This window comes from Physella acuta, unplaced genomic scaffold, assembly GCF_028476545.2.
Source record: "Physella acuta isolate Inbredline_101_S28 unplaced genomic scaffold, ASM2847654v3 ptg001176l, whole genome shotgun sequence".
Lineage (NCBI taxonomy): Eukaryota > Metazoa > Mollusca > Gastropoda > Physidae > Physella > Physella acuta.
Window position 1 is genome coordinate 236,169 of NW_026732693.1, and position 12,473 is coordinate 248,641.

The following is a 12,473-nucleotide window of genomic DNA, read 5'->3' on the forward strand; positions in this document are numbered from 1 at the left end:
AATACATTTCTATTCTAAAGTATTTCTGGCCTTAATTACTTTATTGAAATCTTTGTTTATCAATGCAATTTGCTAATCTCTATAATATATAAAGCAAAGTTGTCGGGTGCCCGATATGGCACTTCCCGGCTCTTCAAATTTGGCAGGATCTTGCCTTGGGGCAACAGAACACGGGGGTCTGTTGGCCGAAAAATCTACGATGAGGGGGTCAAAACTGACCTCGACTGACCGGCGCCTTTTATGAGCTATAAATCGAAAAGAAATGTCCACGTAGGAACCTCTTCATAGCTCCTGAGGTCGTAGACCGACCCTCGGGCGAATTAATTAAGCATTCAAATTCTAAATGTTTTCGAAAGCCTAAGCGAAGCTGGGCAGCATGACTAGTAAGTGTATAAACTAAATTTTATTAAAAGAAGGAAAATAAAAATAAAGGCATATTCGAATGTAAATCAGATTTTTTTTTTTTTTTTTTTTTAATCAAAATTTTAAACTAGTTAAACTTCAAAACAAACTTATTAATTAATTTGAGTAGGTAATGTACAGAGATGATCGTTAAATCAAATATCTTGAACGTATTTGAATTACATAAAAGGACAAATTTATAAGAGGGGAGCGGTGGTGGGTCAGTGGGGGGGGGGGGGTGGGTGGGGGTTGGTTGGGTAAGGCGACCTAGATAGCGTGATCGTTTTTGCTACGCTGAGTAAACAAAAATCGTTCACTGGGAAGTTTGGTTGGGGGTGGGGGGGAGGGGGTTGGTTGGCTGTGGCAGGCCAGGCGCTGGGAGCGTTGTTGCGTGAAATGAACGCTGTGGTGTTACATTTATAGCGTCATGTTGCGTGGTAAGGGTACAAGGGGGAGATAAAATCTCCCAGTCTCACGATAAGAGTGTAAAACTAGTAACTTTTTACTTAAACATTCACAGTGAAACATTACCAGTGGGGGGATTTCCATGTATGGCAAAGTAAAAGGGTAGTATAGTTTCAAAGATTTCAAGTAACAGATTTTTACTCTTGCTAAGTGGTTGGGGTAAAGAGGGGTTGCAAAGATTATTTATAAGTAAAGTAAACAATAATTTATTCAAGGGTAGGTTTGAGTGAGGGGAGGGGGAAGTTGGTTGGGTGTGGCGGGCCATGTACTGGGAGCGGTGTTGCGTGACCTAACGGCTGTGGTATCATATTTATAGTGTGTGTGTTTTCCCTGTCAAGTCGTCTGTTAAAAATCAAGTCCAAAGTCTGTCTGTTAAACTCTGTCTCGTTGTATTTTGCCCTATTTCTGCAGTTCCAAATTATTTGTCTGTATATTGCTACTGTTCTTATTTTTTTTTCCAGTATAGTCCGGTCTTGTTGTTTTGGTACTTTGTTTAGCGTTATTCCTATATCAACATTGAAGGTCTCGTTCTTATTTCTTATTTTGGTTTCTAACGTTTTCTTCATGGTCTGGATGGTTGGGCAGTCTAGGTAGATGTGTGTTTCTGTTTCTGGGGTGTCTTGTTTGCATAGATAGCATAGGGATTTTTGTTTGCGTGTCGCTAGTGGTGTGTTGGTCTTGTGTTGGTGTCCGTGTCTCAGTGGTGTTGTGTTGTAAATCAGTCTGTATGTTATTTCCCTTTCCTTAGGTGTTATTGTTTTTGAAATGAAGGTTTTTAAAAGTGTCAGTCGTGTCTGTTAAAGCGAATGTCCTGCACCAGGATATTCTATTGTAAAGAGGGGTGGCAAGCTTCTGTACTAATTTCCTATAAATCTGTTGAGATTTCTTTTTTAAAAGGTTTTCGTTAGTTTTAAAGATTTGTATACATTCTGTATAGAAGTTGTTTAATTTTTGTCCTATGAAATGTGGGGAGTTATTGTTAATTTTTATATGTTTATTTAGATTAATCCCTATGTAATAATGTGCTAATGGGTGGTGTTGTGGTTCGCTAATTATTCTGTTTACATGTGTTAGCCTAAATGTGTTTATTTTAGTTCGTATGTCGTGTAGATTTATTCCCCCGTGTATTTTGCTTTGGACTAGTGTGTTGTGACTGATGTTGCCTATAGTGTGTTGGAAGATATGTAAATCAGATTTCTCGCTAAAGCGTTTATTGTGCTGACAAGAACGTAAGAAAAGTAAACTGGGAGTGATCTCCCCTAAACTTTCTCGAATCTAATATATAAAGCTCAATTCTGTATATAAAAATACATGTTTGTCGTTGACATACTTGGATGGATTAAAGTGTTAGACTATTATCGTGCGCATTTGTCTAAATTTATGAGTTAAAAAATTACTATTGAAAGGGTTGGGAAATAATTTTCATTTATCAAACTGAAAGTAATAATTGTCGACATGTTCATTAAACACAAGTTTAAAAAAAAATCACCTTTTACAAAAATTCTAATTATGTCTTTATTTAGTCCTATAGCACTTACTTCCCTTAGATAAATTAGGAAAACACAATTACTTCCCTTTATAAAACCATTGCATTAGTGAAAAAGAATTTACTTTTTATTACTTTGTTTTGGTGTTGGGAAAAAAAATAATTACATAATTAGCGGGGATTGATCAAGTGCAAATGTTGTAGGTATTTTACGGATAAGCTTGGAGTACTAAAAATTGTTCATTAAATTGAAACAGGCGCGTTCGTTTAAGTGAGTGCAAAAGACTATGAATAAGTTGAGGTACTATAGTCGTTCATTAAGCTAATACAGGTGATTCCGCCCCGGGCGTTTATGTTCGCGTTAGTGTTTTCTTTGTGTTTAGGTGGGTTTGCGTTAGTGGTTGCGTTTTGATTTGGTTCGTTTTTGTTCTTTCTTTTTTAGTTTTTGTTTGTGTTTTTTCTTTGGGTTTGTATTTTTTTTGTGTTTTTGGTTGGTTTTGCGTTTGGATTTGGTTTGTTTTCGTTTGCTTTTTCGTTGTTTTTTTTGTGTTGGTATTGGTTTTGTGGTTGGGTTTGTTGTTAGGTTTTTGTTTTCGTTTGCTTTTTTGTTTGTTTTTTCTTTGTGTTTGTATTGGTGCTTGTGGTTGTGGTTGGGTTTGTTGTTAGGTTTTTGTTTTCGTTTGTATTTGTAATTGTGTTAGCGTTATGTTTGCGTTTTGTTGTTTTGGTTTTGGTTGGTTGTGGTTTGGGTGGGCAATGCCGGGTTTATGATGATTACTAAACACACAGGTAATGGTCTTTAACAGAAAGGTTTTTCACAAAACCAGAGCAGGGCCTGGCCGGGACGGCTAGTATTCTTATATAAAACAACAGGGGATGGGAACTCGGGCTATAGACATGATTTTTAATCAATTTTAAATACTTAAAGTTTTAAAAATAGAATAAAATCTCGTAGACAAATGAATTGCACACCAAGTGAACGCTAAATAAAAAAAGTGCTTAATAGTGCGCAATATTATTAGTACTTTAAAAATTTACATTAGTTTTTTGAGAAATCGGAATAACCTAACCTTAGTCTAAATTAAAAACAAAAAAAACTTTTAACAATTTAATAAAATTTATTTCATGGAACCAATCAAAATATAAAAAAGAATAGATAAAAATTACTGACACAAAACAGACAAAACAAAACAAAACAAAAGAATTCATATATAACAAAACATTACGTTTTAACATTTGCTGGTGTTGCTCCGACTTATGATGTCTAGGATGGTCCAGGCCCTGACACACAGAAACCGCCCTTCATCCATTCTCGACATCCAAAAGTCCACACCAAACAAAACACTACGTAAAACCACTACGTACAATACGTTACGTACAAAACAATACGTACACAACAAACTTTTTACACCAAACAAAACAATTCATATATAACAAAACACCCAGCCAAGTCGCACAAACAACCTCACTCCACGCGTGCGGTGCGCCACGCGCCTACACAGAAACCTGACCCGACCTACATCTCGCCGCGGGTCAAAAAAAGGAAGAAAATCCTCAGAGCGGCCAATTTATACTGACCGCTTCGGACGGAAGGGGACCCCGTGGCCATTCCCCATTGGACCACCATGCACTCCCAGATTCGCAACAAATAAAATAATACAAAATAAATAATCCATTCACCCGCTCACATTCACCCCTTTTAAAAATCTTACAGTCCCTGTAAGACAAAAAATACATATAACAATCTTAAAATAAAACATGCACCCATCTCTTACACCAAGCCTATAAGCTTGAATGCAAGAAAAAAACAATTTCCATTAACATTAATCTTGCGTCTCTGTGCTCCCTAAAAAAACTCAAGGCACCAAGATAGTGCTCCCTTCACTGAGGGCTGATCCGCGCTACTAGTCCTGTCGGTCGTTCATCCGGAAGGACAAGGGGGGGAGGGTCAGCCTAGACCCGCCCGCTACTAATGACACGCCGTTGCAACGTCTCATCTGTACACGCATTCTGGTCTTGCGTCACCGTAGGCACACCGGTGGAGCGTCCGCTTGGTCGGTCCGGAGATGGCGCAACCGCCTTTCATAACTGGCTCTCCGACTGTTACCCGCCCCCAATGATCGTGCCTCCGTTTCGACACACCTGTGGGGCGGGTGTCCAGTAGTCCTCTTTGTGGGTCAAGGAATTGACGTCATAGGCCTCTCGTTGGTAGGGAGCGTCCGCTTGGTTGGGCCAGGTGGTGACGCAACCGCCTTGCCCCACTGGCTCTCCGACTGTTACCCGCCTCCAATGATCGTGTGTCCGACTCGACACACCTGTAGGGCGGGTGTCCAGTAGCCCTCTTTGTGGGTCAAGGGGTGTTCGCCGTAGGCCTTTCGATAGTAGGTCTGCCTCACACACCAGATCACGCGCCACACACCGCGCCTTGTCCCGCCTAGCACACTAGAGGCTCACTAATGCACATCTCTCCGCCAACCTGACAGGGTGTTTTAACAACAAACAATTCCTACACTAAACAAAAACTTAACACATATGGTTCCATAAAGGGCCTATCAAGAAACAAAAATTTATCTAAGCTACACTAGCCCTAGAAAAACAAAAATTTAACTAGACTAAAGCACTGACCTCACTCGTGCTACCAATTTGTAAGCCCTGCTAGGGGGGGGGGGGTACCTTAAAATCTATCTACCCTTCCCTAGGCTTATCTATTACTACTGTCCGGTCAGTGCAAGCCCGGCTAAACCCAGGCTGGTTAATAACCTAACCTTAGTCTAAATTAAAAACAAAAAAACACTTTTAACAATTTAATAAAATTTATTTCATGGAACCAATGAAAATATAAAAAAGAATAGATAAAAACTGACACAAAACAGAACCAAACGAAACAAACTTTTTACATCAAACAAAACAATTCATATATAACAAATCATTACGTTCGACCATTTGCTGGTGTTGCACCGACTTATGATGTCTAGGATGGTCCAGGCCCTGACACACAGAAACCTCCCTTCATCCATTCTCGACATCCAAGTCACACACCAAACAAAACACTACGTAAAACCACTACGTACAATACGTTACGCACAAAACAAACTTTTTACACCAAACAAAACAATTCATATATAACAAAACACCCAGCCAAGTCGCACAAGCAACCTCACTCCACGCGTGCGGTGCGCCACGCGCCTACACAGAAACCTGACCCGACCTACATCTCGCCGCGGGTCAAAAAAAGGAAGAAAATCCTCAGAGCGGCCAATTTATACTGACCGCTTCGGACGGAAGGGGACCCCGTGGCCATTCCCCATTGGACCACCATGCACTCCCAGATTCGCAACAAATAAAATAATACAAAATAAATAATCCATTCACCCGCTCACATTGGACCACCATGCACTCCCAGATTCGCAACAAATAAAATAATACAAAATAAATAATCCATTCACCCGCTCACATTGAAATACTCGAAGTAGAAAAAGTACCACTTCCGGTTATCGGAAATCGCTCAAAAGTTGATTCGGATCTACGATTTTGATAAAATACTTATATATGAAATTTCATCAACCTAGCTGTAACGGTACTCAAGTTATCGTGTTTACACACGGACAGACACACACACAGACACACAGACATACGGACAGAGTTGCAAATCCCAGTTTTTCAAACTGGATTACGCACAAAACCTCTTTATTTTGAAACATCTGGATTGATAATTTTTGCCCGATTAAAATAAGTCCTCTATACTTCGGATGTGATGAAGGACTGAGGTGTAATACGGTGAAAATTGTTAAAATTTCAATTGATTTTTGTGCACGATTACAATACTTTCTCTATACTACGTATATACGAGAAAGTAAAAAAAAAGGAATGGGCCAACAGCGTACGATTGAGTATCAGTGGTTATCGGCCCATGAACAAAAAAAATATTATTGCGCACCAGTTACCTCCTCTTTACGATCTTTGCCTTTGATCACCAAATTTCGCATTTCGTGTTTCAGTGTTTCTTTCAGACTTTTTCCTCCCCGGAGAGGGGTGGGGGTACTTGAAATTTTCGGGGGCGGGGGTAGAATTTTCTGGGAGGGGGCGGACACTGGAAAAAGTATATAATTATATTTCGTTGAATGGGACGGTAGACATGTTTTTTTGGGGGGGGGTGGGGGGTGGGGGGGGGGGCGGTGTGTGGAGGGGGCGGTGTGTGGAGGGGGTGAGGGGTGGGGGTGGGGGTGGTGTGTGGTGGGGGGTGGGGGTGGTGTGTGGGGGTGGGGGGGTGGGGTGGGGGTGGTGTGTGGGGGGGGGGTGGGTTGGTTTTAGTTTAGAGAAAAGAGACAGCACTATCAGCCTAGCGCCCGTTGTACCCTTCCTCAACGGGCCATTTTTCTCGTCTATAATAGAATGGAAAAGTGGTTCCAAAAGTGGTTCCACTTTGTGTTGCCAGAAAGCATATTTTTTAACCAAAATTAAATATTTTATAACATTTGTGAAATGAGTACAAAGTCACTTCCGGTTTTACTAAGGCTAGAAATATTCAAACTAAAAATTACTAATAATATAATAGTAATTGACCAAACATTTTTATTTTAATTTGGATTAGTATAGTCAGGGTGTTGTGGTGAAAGGGGATGTTATATTATTTAATATAAATAAACTACTAGTCTATATTCCATTGTAATAATAAGTAAAGCGTAATTAATATCAACATTTTAATATAGGCCTAATCAATCTAGATCGACCTCTGACTATGGGGTCATCTATTAACGATGTCACAACGATGCCAGACCTCCCCCTTCCCCAAAAAAGTAAACCTAAGCCAACACCCTCCCTCCCCCCCCCCCCGCTATTTTGTTTTTAAAGCACCGATTTTCATAAAATATTTAGACCTATGAGCTTTTCCAACATTCAATGTAGGCCTATTGATGAATTATTTTATAACAATTTATAAAACAACTTTTAATAAAGCAAATTAAAGGCTTAAATTCAGTTTCTTAACATGAGTGTTTGTTGAACATGGAAAAGTGTCATCTTACTTTCTGAACCCCCTTCCCCCCTGACACAAAGGTCCAAATCTCCCCCACTACCTCAAAGTCTTTTATGGACGACCACTACAGCATTTTGCTATTATTTATAGGATATTCATTAATTAGTCATACAAACCCAATTACATTTGTTGTTTTGATGGTATCTCTGCCATTACAATTATTAAATAGTTTATCTTAACTCAACATTTCCCCTAACCTCATTTACTATAGCTGCCTATCCTTATAGAAAACATCTTTTCCTTAAATATCTGGAATGCATCTGATCAGCAACTGTCTTTTTCTTTTGTAATATATTAACAATTACAACATGTTCATAAACTTGCACGGCCAATAACAACACATTACCAGGAAACAGGTAGTGATTATAGTTTGGTGTATTTGTGGTTGATGGTTAGTTATCAGCCATGCTTCACTAAGCCTGGTCTACATTTATATGCTGGTATGGCTAGAATTGACAAAAACCCATATTCTTGATTCTTCCCTTAACATTATGTTTAACATCTATGATAGATATATGCAAATGTAAGACTTTGGGACTACATATTTGTGAACACATTTGCTAAAGCAAAAGTTCTTGAGTTGAAATTTTAATCCTTTAGGTTGTCTCTGATTCAAATTCAAAGCAGCTTTAACTGGTACCTGACTGGTTATAGACAGTACAACTTAGTAAAAGCTGTTTGACATTTTGCTGACCATACAATTTATTAATATGGAGAGGCAACAAAACTAGGTGAAATCTACTTCAGCACCATATTCTTAAAAACTATAGTTCGCCAGTTTAAGTTAATTATTGAATTAAGGTAGCAATAATATAGTTTCCGCTTACACCAGCACACACAACCAGTGCTGAAAAAAAAATAAACATAACGAAGTTTATGATTTTCTTTTTTTAATTGCCATATTCATTCAGAACTAACATAATAAAAAATAGTTGTTCAATATGAACAAGTTTTCTTGGGTCCAACATGTATCCTTGGATCAGTTTTTAAATTGAGCTTCATCTTGACTTTTGTCTTCTCTGTATGCAGTTGTATAATCCACAGTATCTAAAAAAACAAAAATAAATTTCATAAACTGTTATATTAAACTCATTATGTTTACATACTTTCAACTCTTAATGTTATAAATAAAAATATTTGCCTGTCTTATAAAGATTATAAAGCAATGATGCGTATTTATGTATTGGATTGTATGGGCTATCTAACCATTACCATTCATTAAAAATATAGGTCTAATAATTTACTTTTAATATTTTAATGTAAGGTGTTTGTCATTAAATACAATAAGCCTTCAAAAGAGTCCAAAAGTCATGTATTTATTATTTAAAAAAAAGGTATCAATAAAGATCTACTACTTATGTTTAGCCACCTCAGGAATTAGTTGAAAATTGATATTCAAACTAGGCTACTATAACTATCATTAATTCATACTAGAATAAATATTAGGATAATTATATTTATTTTATTAGTAAGTTAATCCATCTTTCGGCTTTATCAACTATTCTGCGTTTTAAGTTCTAAAGATCACTACATAAGACTAAGAGTAGACTAAGTCATATATTAAGTTAATTAAGTAGAACTAAAATAAGCTCTTTACTAGTAAACCTACTCTTCTATTCAGTAATTTTTACTATTATTATTAGAGGCCTAAAATTACTGTTAGACTACTAATCTAGATTAAACTTAAATTTTGGATATTATTTAATGTACTAGTCTGTAACCTTTTATTTAGGCTACATGTAATTTTGACAGTTTAAAATTGTAGCCTTATTAAGCCTAGTTAACTTTGTTTAACTTACATACTAATACTAACTACCTACGCTATCACAGGCCTACTAGACTACTACTAAGCTACTACATCTAAATCTACAGTCTAGATAGGCTTACTGAAACTAAAAGTAATATGACAACTGTAAAAATTAAGCATACTTTATTTTTTTACAATACTATTTTAAGCCTATAGACCTACTGCTATTAAATATGAATCTATTAGTTATTAGACTAACATAAGTCATCATAAGTCTAATTAGTAATTACCTCTAACTAGGCCCTTATCATAATAACAATGTAATTGTACCATAGCCTATATTATTCTAAATAAAATGTATTTTGTAAGATCTAGTAATTTAGTAAGTATTAACTATTAAAATTAAATTAATATAGAAATTATTGGCCTACTAAATAATTTATTCACTAATGTCATGATTTTGCAATTATGAGGTTGTAAGTATTATAATATTTATATACCTAGTAACTGTATAGAGTAACTATACTTACTAATACTACTACGATAGTAAATATATTTACTACTATTTATTCGTACAATCATTATAGAATATCAGAGTTTCTTCCAGGCATTTTTACCGCCCCCCCCGAACGAAATGAAATTTATATAGAAAATATATACTTTTAACAGTGTCCGCCCCCCCGAAGAAAGTTTACCGCCCCCCCCCCCCGAAGATTTCAAGTGCCCCCCCCCGGAGAAAAATGTCTGGAAGAAATTCTATTAGAATATAGACCTCGATCTACTTATTGAAATTGAATTATTTAATATAGATTTTTATAAAATATATTAATATATATTTATTATATAACTTCTAGACTAGAGTAGATCTCTACTACTTGACTTACTTAATAGATCTAGAAATCTACTGTCCTACAATATAACGTTACTTAAGTTACTTAACTTTAACTAACTATAAGATCTAGATCTATAGTTAGTATTATTGAGTAGTATTAAGTTTATAAATTAAATAGAATAGATCTAGATATAGGCCTAGTATTTTTATATTTATTAGGCCTAAATAATTAAACATATTAAAAAGCCGTAACATACTAGATCTACTACTAGACTAGATCTAGATGTCTATATAGTATAGTATATAGTCTAGATCTAGATCTAGATTCTAATACTAGATCTAGATCTATCTAGTATCTAGGTCTAGATCTAGAATCTAGCTAGCTTCTAGTCTAGATCTAGATAATAGATCTCTAGTGTACTCCATCTAGATCTAGATCTAGATTCTAGTACTAGATCTAGATTCTCTATAAAAATATCTAGTCTAGATAATCTAGATCTAGATTAGATCTAGAAACTTATAGCTAGATCTCTAGCTTAGACTCTAGACTCTAGAGCACTCACAGAACTCACAGTCACAGTTAGTAGTCACAACACTGAACACAGGACTAACAAAAATAATGAAACGTGCGTTAAAAACATTCTACAAAGCATTGGTAATAATTAATAAGAATAATGTTAGATATTAGTAATCTGAGCATAACAGTCATAAAAAAATAAGCCAACTATAATGAAAAGGGATACAAACGAATTTTGAAAGCCTGAATCGAACTGAAAATATTCCCTAGTTCGCCATTTTGTTTTCTTGGATAACCTTGTTCGTATTTATCATGGACAATAAATATTATGACATTTATCGTTTTACTCTCCCTGGCCACTTCAGTTCAGTTCAAGGTGGGGTTGAGGGCGGTTTTATTAAATATTTAAATTTATACAATAATTCAAAATCATTTTCAACGGCTTATGTTCAACACAAAAATATGAAAATGAGTGTAATCGATGGTTCCTAATCGACTTTAATTTTTAAAATTGTAGCTATAATTTTATCGCTTGCCATATTTTTTAAAATAATTTTTAAAAAATTTAGTATGATTACATAGACTTTTCCACTCTATAATAGTTTCGCTGTCTGTGTATCTGTGTATCTATGTATCTATGTATCTGACAAGAACGCTCTAGAGAAAACACAAGCAAATTAAAAACCTTCACAGTGAAACGAAAACTAAGTATGACGTCATATAGTAGAAAATATCAAGCCGGAGAGTGCACACAGTAATATGACGTCATTGATTCTCGAGTAAACATTGAATAAAAAGGCAATTTCGTCTAATCTAAGTGGTTTGCGTGAAGAGTTTCTTTCATACAATTCTTCGGGTAGGGGCGAAGCCCTACTCCCGCGTAAGAACGTCTGAGCCCCCCCCCCCCCCTCCCCAACTCAAAAGAAATTTCCTCATCGATACTCTATAATAAAATTACCGCCTATTTAATGTGTCTAATTTAAAAAGTGGTTTTCTTGCAATTTCTTTATTGCAATTCTTCGGGTAGTGGCTAAGCGCGACACCAGTGTTTCTTTCAGACTTTTTCCTCCCCGTAGAGGGGTGGGGGTACTTGAAATTTTCGGGGGCGGGGGTAGAATTTTCGGGGAGGGGGCGGACACTGGAAAAAGTATATAATTATATTTCGTTGAATGGGACGGTAGACATGTTTTTTTTTGGGGGGGGGGGGTGGGGGGGGGGGGGTTTAGTTTAGAGAAAAGAGACAGCACTATCAGCCTAGCGCCCGTTGTATCCTTCCTCAACGGGCCATTTTTCTCGTCTATAATAATAGTTTCGCTGTCTGTGTATCTATCTATCTATCTATCTATCTGTGTATCTATCTGACAAGAACGCTCTAGAGAAAACACAAGCAAATTAAAAACATGCATAGTATTTCGAAAAACGAAGTATGACGTCGTCACATTTAGCATAGAGCAAGCCGGATAGTGCACACAGTAATATGACGTCATTGATTCTCGGGTAAACATTGAATAAAAAGGCAATTTTGTCTAATCTAAGTGGTTTGCGTGTAGAGTTTCTCTTCTGGTAGGGGCAAAGCCCCACCCCCCCCCCCCTCCCGCCCCCGGTAGAATGCAACAAACGCTACCAGTGTTTCTTTCAGACTTTTTCCTCTCCGGAGAGGGGTGGGGGTGCTTGAAATTTTCGGGGGAGTGGTGGAATTTCCTGTAAGGGGACGGACTGGAAAAAGTATATAATTATATATAGTTGAATGGGACGGTAGAGGTGCTTCGGTGTGTGTGTGGGGGGGGGGGAGGGCTGTGCGGAGCCCCTTCCTCCCAAGTAGTTGCCTGAAAGAAACTCTAAATGCGAATTTGTCATGATTGAGATTAGGTGCATGGTTTAGAGTTTAGAGCAGGGGTCTCCAAACTTTTCAGTCCGAGGGCCGCATTAACTATCAAATTTCAGTTCGGGGGCCAGTTTCTTCCAAGCATGTCTTTGATTTTTCTGGGC